Source organism: Lutra lutra, chromosome 12, assembly GCF_902655055.1.
Source record: "Lutra lutra chromosome 12, mLutLut1.2, whole genome shotgun sequence".
Lineage (NCBI taxonomy): Eukaryota > Metazoa > Chordata > Mammalia > Carnivora > Mustelidae > Lutra > Lutra lutra.
In genome coordinates, this window is record NC_062289.1 from 66,922,510 (window position 1) to 66,930,872 (window position 8,363).

The following is an 8,363-nucleotide window of genomic DNA, read 5'->3' on the forward strand; positions in this document are numbered from 1 at the left end:
CTTGTTCCTTCTTATCTGTATCAAAACTCATACTGAGCCATGAGTTCTGGGTTGCAAAAGAGGATTTATTTTTTGCACTTTGTCTAAGTCTTTGTTCACAAACTAAACAAAAACAGCAAAAGTGTGACTTAGCTTTCTTTTTGAAAGACATTTTTACTAGGTGAATTCTAGGAAAACACTTTTTTCTTTCAATATGTTTAAGATCTTGCTCCACCATTTCCTATATTCATTAATTCTGATGAGAAATTTGCTGGCATCCTTATCTTCATTTCTCTGTACGTAATATGGTCAGAGAAATTTTTCCTCTGGCCACTCTAAAGATTTTCTCTTAAATGAGTTGGCTTAAGAAATGTGATGATTATGATATGCCTTGATAGGGTTTTCTTCATGTTTTTGTGATGAGACTTGTTGAATTTCTTACATGTGTTAGTATATGATTTTCATCAAATTAAGAAAATTTACTGATTTTTAAAAAAATGCTTCCCCTCCCCTCTTTCAGAGATGCCAAATACATGCATATTAGATCACTTGAAGTTATCCCCCAGGTTACTAATGTTCTATTTATTTTTTCAATCCAATTCAATTCACGTTTCAATTCATTTCTTCTGCAATTTCTAATCTGACATTAATCTCATCTAGTATATTTTTCAGCACAGATGTTGTAGTTCTTGATATTTGATATTTAAAAAAGTTCCAGGGGTGCCTGGGTGGCTCAGTGGGTTAAAGCCTCTGCCTTCTGCTCAGGTCATGATCCCAGGGTCCTGGGATCTGCCAGCATCTGGCTCTCTGCTCAGCAGGGAGCCTGCTTCCCTTCCTCTCTCTCTACCTGCCTCTCTGTCTACTTGTGATCTCCGTCCATCAAATAAATAAATAAAATCTTAAAAAAAAGTTCCATGTATTTACCTAGCATATTTGATCTCTTCTCTAGCTTCTTGGACATATGAAATAACATTATAACAACTGCTATAATGTCCTTGTCTATTCAATTATTTTCAATGCCAATTCTGGGTCAGTTTTGATAAGTTGATTTTCTCCTTATTACAGATCATGTTTTCCTACTTCTTTGCCTGCGTAGTCATTTGTGGTTGAATGCCAGACGTTGTGAATTTTATCTTATTGGGTGCTAGGTATTTTTGTATTCTAACAAACATTCTTGAGTTTTGTTCTGGTATGTGGTTAAATTACTTGGAAATAGCTAATCAATTCCAGACTTGCTCTTGAGATTTTTTTTAGGTGAGCATTAAGTTTTAGGTTAATTTTCCCTACTCGTCAAGCAAACTCTTCTGAGTACTCCACCCAAGCTTTATAATTGTGAGGTTTTTCATACTCACGGGTGAGAACAGACATTATTTTCAGCCCTGCATTTTCTCTGGGTATTGGTCTCTGTAATTATTTTGGGTAGGTTTTCCTTGGCCTCAGGTAGTTTCCTTAAATGCTTGCACTGATGACTATTTAGTTGAATACTTGAGGGTGACCCTCTGAAGATTTGTCAGATTTTCTATTTTTTGGCACTATGTTCAGCTCTCTTTTCTGACACTATGCTCTATGAACTTTAGCTGTTTTGGATCCCTAAGCACCTTTATGTCTTAACTCAGAAGACCACTGGGCTCTGTCTGCATTCTCCCCACTCTGAGCCTCAACCTGGAAACTCTCTCCATAGAGTGATCTGGGGTATTTACAGGGTTCACCTTATTCTCATTCCTCATGGATTATCTTCTTTCATTGCCTGATGTCCAGTGACTCAACAACCATTTTTTTTCCCATTTATTGTGTGTTGTTTTTTTCATTGTTTCATTCAGGAGGGTAAATCTGGTTCCTACTACTGTATATTGGTCAGAATGTTCATTTCTTCAGGAAAAAAAACTAGCTTTATTGAGATATAATTTACATATCGTATATTCTAATATTTAAAGTATGCAATTCAGTGGTTTTTAGTACATTAACAGAGTTTTGCAGATGTTACCACAATCAATTTTAGAAATTTTCATCACCCCTAGAAGAAACCCCATACCCTTTAGCAGTTATCCCACCTCCCTTAATCCACTGATCCCATCCCAGACCTAGATTTGTAGCTTCTGGACATTTTATGTAAATAGAACCATACAATATGTAGCCTTTTGTGTTTGGCTTTTTTTCACCTAGTATAATGTCTTCAAGTTTGTGAAAATGTTCTAAAATTGATAAAATGTTCTAAAATTCATAACTTTGGGGGACACCTGGGTGGCTTAATGCTTAAGCATCTGCCTTTGGCTCAGGTCATGATCTTAGGGTCCTGGGATCAAATCCTGCATCAGGCCCTCCTTTGCTCAGCAGGGAGTCTGCTTCTCCCTCTCCCTCTGCCTCTCCTCCTGCTTGTGCTTTCTCTCTGTCAAATGAATAAATAAAATCTTAGAAAAGAAAAAAGGCCACTTGGGTATCTCAGTCAGTTAAGTGTCTGTCTTTGTCTCAGGTCATCATCCCAGGGTCCTGGGATGGAGTTCTGCATTGGGCTCCTCGCTCAGCAGGGAGCCTGCTTCTCCCTCTGCCTGCAGCTCCCTGTGCTTGTGATCTGTCTCTGTCTCTCTCAAATAAATAAAATCTTTAAAAAAATCAAAGGCACAACTTTGGGCTATTATAACTAATACTGTTTTGGACATTTGTGTATACATTTCTGTGTGGACACATGGTTTCCTTTCTCTTCAGTATATGCCTGAGTGGCAGCACTGAATCATATACATGTATATATTATGATATGTATATGTTATGTGTATATATATACACACATATGCATATATGTATATGTATATGTTACCATATACATGGTAACACTATGTTTTCCTTTTTGAGGGAATTCCAGACTTTTTCAATGTTGCTGCACCAGAGTTGTTCCCACCAGTGGTGTATGAGAGTTCTGATTACCATAAGTGCACCAACAATTTTTGCTCTTTGTTTTTTTGGTTTTAACTATCCTAATGTATTTGAAGTAGTATCTCATTGTAGTTTTAACCTAATGTAAATTAAATGACTAATCATATTGAACGTAGTTTCATTTGATTATTGGCTATTTGTATATCTTTCATGGAGAGATGTCTATCTGGATCCTTCGCACATTTTTTTAAGTTGGGATGTCTTTTTATTATTTAGTTGTAAGAGTTCTCTATATATTCTGGACCCAAGTTTCTTGTCAAATATATGATTTGTGAATATTTTCCCAAATTGTGAGTTGCCTTTTCATTTTCTTGATGGTATTTTGGAGCACAAAAGTTTTTAATTTTGATGAAGTCCGATTTATGTATTGTTTTCATTTGTTGTTCATGCTTTCAGTGTTATATCTAAGAAATCATTGCCTAATCCAAAATCATAAAACTTAACCATATTTTTTTAATAAAGGTTTTATTTATGTATTTGACAGAGAGAGAGACAGTGAGAGAGGGAACACAAGCAGGGGGAGTGGGAGAGGGAGAAGCAGATTCCCTGCTGAGCAGAGACCCCGATGCGGGGCTTGATCCCAGGATCCTGGGATCATGACCTGAGCTGAAGGCAGACACTTAATGACTGAGCCACCCAGATGCCCCAAAATGTTTTAAGGGTGTTATAGTTTTAGTTCTTACATGTAGACTTTTGACTTATTTTGAATTAATTTTTGTATATGGGGTGAGGTAGGGGTCCAGTTGTAATTCATTTACATGTGGATATAGTTTTCCCACCACCATTTGTTGAGACTATTCTTTCCCTATTGAATGCTCTTGACAACCTTATCAAATATCAACTGACCATAGAAATATGGGTTTATTTCTAGACTTTTAAATCTGTTACACTGATCTATATATCTGTCCCTCTGTCACTACGACATTGTCTTGGTTACTGGTTGCTTTGTAGTAAGTTTTAAAATAGGGAATTGTGAGTTCTTCATCCTTGTTTTTTTTCAAGATTGTTTGGCTATTTTGGGTCCTTCGAGTTTCCATATTATTTTTAGGATCAGCTTTCTAATTTCTACAAGGAAACCAGATGGGGTTCTTATGAGAATCTGTAGACTTTGGAGAGCATTTCATCTTAAAAATATTGTCTTCTGATCCATGCACATAGGATATATCTCCATTTATTTGGGTCTTCTTTAATTTTTTCCCACAATGTTTAGTGGTTTTCAGAGTATACAATTTCCACTACGTTTGTTAAGTATAATCCTAAGCATATATCCCCCCACTTTTTAAAAAGATTTTGTTTATTTATTTGATAGAGATCACAAGTAGGCAGAGAGGCGGGAGGGGGAGAGAGGAGGAGGAGGAGGAGGAGGAGGAGGAAGCAGGCTCCCTGCTGAGCAGAGAGCCTGATGTGGGGCTTGATCCCAGGACACTGGGATTGTGACCTGAGCTGAAGGCAGAGGCTTTAACCCACTTAGCCACCCAGGACACCCAGTATATACTCTTTTTGATCTTACTGTAAGTAGAATTATTTTCTTGTTTTCATTTTTGGATTGTTCATTGCTAGTGAATAGAAATACAATTGAGTTTTCCCAGCTTTATTGTGATAATTGACAAGTAAAAATTTTATATAATTAGGGCATCTGAGTGGGTCAGCTGGTGCTGACCCTTGGTTTTTGTTCAGGTGATGATCTCAGGGTTGTGAGATCAAGCCCTGAGACTGCTTGGAATTCTTTCCCCTTTCCTCTCCTTCCCTCTTTGCATCCTCCCCCTGCTGCATTCTCTGTCTAAAAATACATAAATAAATAAATAAATAAAATCTTTACAAAACTGTATATATTTGTGGTGTATAATATATTTTAATACGTGTATACACTGTGAAATGATAATCACAATCAAGCTAATTAACATATCCATCACCTCACATAGCTGTAATTTTTTTGAGTGTGGTGAGCATTTAAGATACATTTTCTTAGCAAATTGTAAGTATACAATATAGTATACTACAGCTATCATGCTGTATATTAGATCTCCAGAATTTATTCATCGTGAATAACTGAAACTCTACCCTTTGATCAATATCTCACAACTGATTTTTGTATATTGATCTTATATCCTGCAACTTTGCCCAACTTCTTGTTAGCTTTAGTAGTGTTTTTGTGGATTCCTTAGGATTTTCTATATACAAGGTCATGCAATAGAGATAGGTTTTCTTGTTTGTTTGTTTTTTTCCCAATCTGGATGCCCCCGCCCCCTTTTTCTTGCCTAATTGCCCTGGCTAGAACCTCTTTCCCTGACCATGCCTATCTGATAAACTTCACTCACTGCAGCTGATTGCTTTGCCATTTTCCACAATGGCATGCCTTGCTTCACAGATCCAATTAAATGTAGGCTTATTTGCCAGGATAGATTTTGAGGTCAGTGTTTGAGATTTGTTCTGACCCCAGGAGGGCTCTTCTTAGTTGTCTCTTCCTGATTTTCCCTGTTAAAATAGCTGGCTTATGGTTTAGGTGATATCTCTAATGAAGTTAACAGACTTCTCTTAATTGTGTTTCACCACAAGATCCACTGTTGTCAGAATGCCTTTAGGTTTGGGCTTCCTCATACTCTGTTGCAAATAAAGCCAGTTCACTTGGGAAGGACTTCAGAGATCATTGTTTTGTCCTGCTTTCTCTCTGGGCAGAATCTCTAAGCTGTAGGTCTGAGCCTGGGGCAGGATCAGTGATGGCTTCTCTCTGAGCGACAACTCTGCTTTAGGAACCGGGTACTCATCTCGGGGCCTTTGAATTCCTGGCTTGCTGCTCCCACCGTAGAATCTCCACTTCATGAGCAAGCTTCAGCAAGGGTGATGCGCCTCCCAGTCTTTTCAGTGTGCCATCTCCAAGGGAGTTCCTTTGTGTCACAGTGAGCACTGAGCAGGAGAAAGTCTCCGATGTCTTGACACACTCACCTGGAATTTAGCCTCTGCGACAGGTAGCTGGGGGGTGCGTGTGGGGGAAAAATGCTGATGAACTGCCCTTCTCTGGAACATACTATCACTTTCAAGCTGGAGCTTGGTGAGGAGGGTGCCTTGTTTTTCTTGGCTTCACTTGTTAGGACTGGAGTTTCCATCACACTGGGGGAGGAAGGGAACAGGTTATGATTGGAATGCTACAGACTCTCAATGCTCTTGTCATGTTTTAGTAGATTTTCTTGAATAAATATTTAATTAGCTGTATGCCTTCAGGTCTGTTTCCAGAGACTGACTGACTATCTATCTCTCTATGCATATGTATATATACTTCCAATATTTTTTATATAAAAATGTATATTAATTCTTAAAATGTAGGTATATTTTAAGAATTAACATGTGTATGGGACACCTGGGTGGCTCAGTGGGTTAAAGCCTCTGCTTTTGGCTCGGGTCATGGTCCCAGGGTCCTGGGATCGAGCCCCGCATCAGGCTCTCTGCTTAGCGGAGAGCCTGCTTCCTCCTCCTCTCTCTCTCTGCCTGCCTCTCTGCCTACTTGTGTTCTCTGTCAAATAAATAAATAAAAATCTTAAAAAAAAGAATTAACATGTGTAACAAATAAATATATAATAAAAGCTTAAAATTTTACCAGTTTTGCTGGGGAATGGATCTGTGGAACTCTTCATATTGGCATTTCCAAATGGTTTTTGAAACTTTCCTCTCTCCCAGTGATTTTTGGAACTCTGGAAGTGGATTCTCAGCCGGATGCTTACACAACTTCCACTGCAGAAGAGACTTGAGGATAGATGCCCCAGTGAGTCAAACCTCCCACCTTCTTTCTTTAATTTTTAATTAATTTTTTTTGCTAGCCGCACATTAATTTGTAGAATAAAACTCTTGTTATCTTGAATTTTAATTTTCCTATCTCTTCTCGTGTAAAAGGGCACTCATAATCCAGCTAGCTCCTAAGGTAGTCTTTTAGGATTGGATTGGATTCATTCTCTCCACCTTGGCAGGGGACTGGGTCACAGGGGAAATCAGTCTGTTCAGGGTGCCTGGCTTCTTCTGGCATTCACGCCACCTAGTGGGAAAATTTTGTATGGCCCACCTTGAGCCTGGATTTAGATTTAGTGGTCTCTGACACCCTCCAGCGATAACACATTTTAGCACAGTGATTTCTGATCGATAATATTTAATTTGTGGCAAAGTGGGTATGACCCAGTAAATAGGATCACCCTTGACAAGGAAGCAAATATGGAGTTAGCCAAGGGGCCAAAGTAAGCAACCTGTATGCATGTCCCCAGGCTGCTGGCTGGCATTTCCCTTGCGGGTAGGGTTTGGACTTATTGGGAGGACATTTAAGACATGTGATTCCCTAAGTCTCTTGTCCAGTATTCTTGCCAAGTCAGTGTCCGGAGTTAACCTGTGGTTTTGGACTCGGGAAGCTAGCTCAGCAGATTTTTGCAATCCTTACAAAGGATAATGGCAGTGTCACGGTATGGTCTTCCTCCCCATTTTGCTGGCCAGTGGTGAAAAGATGAAGGGAGGCTGGTCTGGGGCTTATTGTTTTACACCTAGACTTTCAAAGGACATAACACATCCACATCCCTCCTTTGTTGGGGTTCCTATTATTCCAGCTCTTTTCTCCCCTATTTCACAGAGCAACCATCTTAATTGTTAAGAACCAATTATTCCCACCCATTATATTTCAGCAGAGAAGGCACCCATTGGGATTGATCTAACAGCAGGTGTCCTACCTGCCCTCCCCCGCTTCCCCCGCCCCCCCCCCCCCCCCCCCCCCCCCCCGCCCAGCCTACTCTCTACTGCCTCTGAGTGGATCAAATTGAGGTCAAATTGCCTGGATTTGTGACCCAAAGAACGAGAAGCCTGTTGTCCTCGTGTTTAGTCCAAAACCGTGATCTTGTACTCCTGAGCAGCAACCTGTGCTCTGTTTAGCGTAATTGGACAATCAATCCGGGGACTCTGATTCCTTATTTTATTTCTGAAGGATAGTTTAGGAAAAAACAAAATCCAGCCTCTTTGGTAGTAGTTTGTTCTGGAATGTTTGTTTTAATTGTCACTGGCCAAACCTCTTCTGCCTTCTCATCTTCCATGAGATAAAAAGCCCTAAAACCGATTGAGGAATAATCATTTTTGAAAAACATGACACTGGGGGCCATCCTGTGTGAGGCCATCCCTGAAGTCAGAAGTTCTACACTCTGAGACATCATTAAGGGTATGGAGAGATGACAGAATAATTTCTTCCATCTGTGAGACTTGGAAACAGGGAAATGTTTTAAAGAGAAAGAAAGCTGAACATCTAGTCTTGGTCTCATCATATGAAGCCTCTGGGAGGGGCAAGAGTAAAGGAACACAGCGTATTCCTTTATATTCCTGTATAAAATGTGACATAGCCTGTATGTGCTTACGGACACATGCCCGGCCCTTCGTCCTTAACTAGAGTTAGGCTTGAGGCATTTGCAAAAGTGTTTCTATTTTGTTCCAAGCTGCCA

General features: G+C 39.5%; 1 non-coding gene across 1 annotated transcript; it reads right to left on the reverse strand.

Moving 5' to 3' along the window:
• LOC125082780 (small nucleolar RNA SNORA40) lies at nucleotides 1-126 on the reverse strand. Its single transcript, XR_007122097.1, has one exon. It is a non-coding gene; the product is annotated as a small nucleolar RNA SNORA40 (small nucleolar RNA).
• Nucleotides 127-8,363: the final 8,237 nt, after the last annotated feature.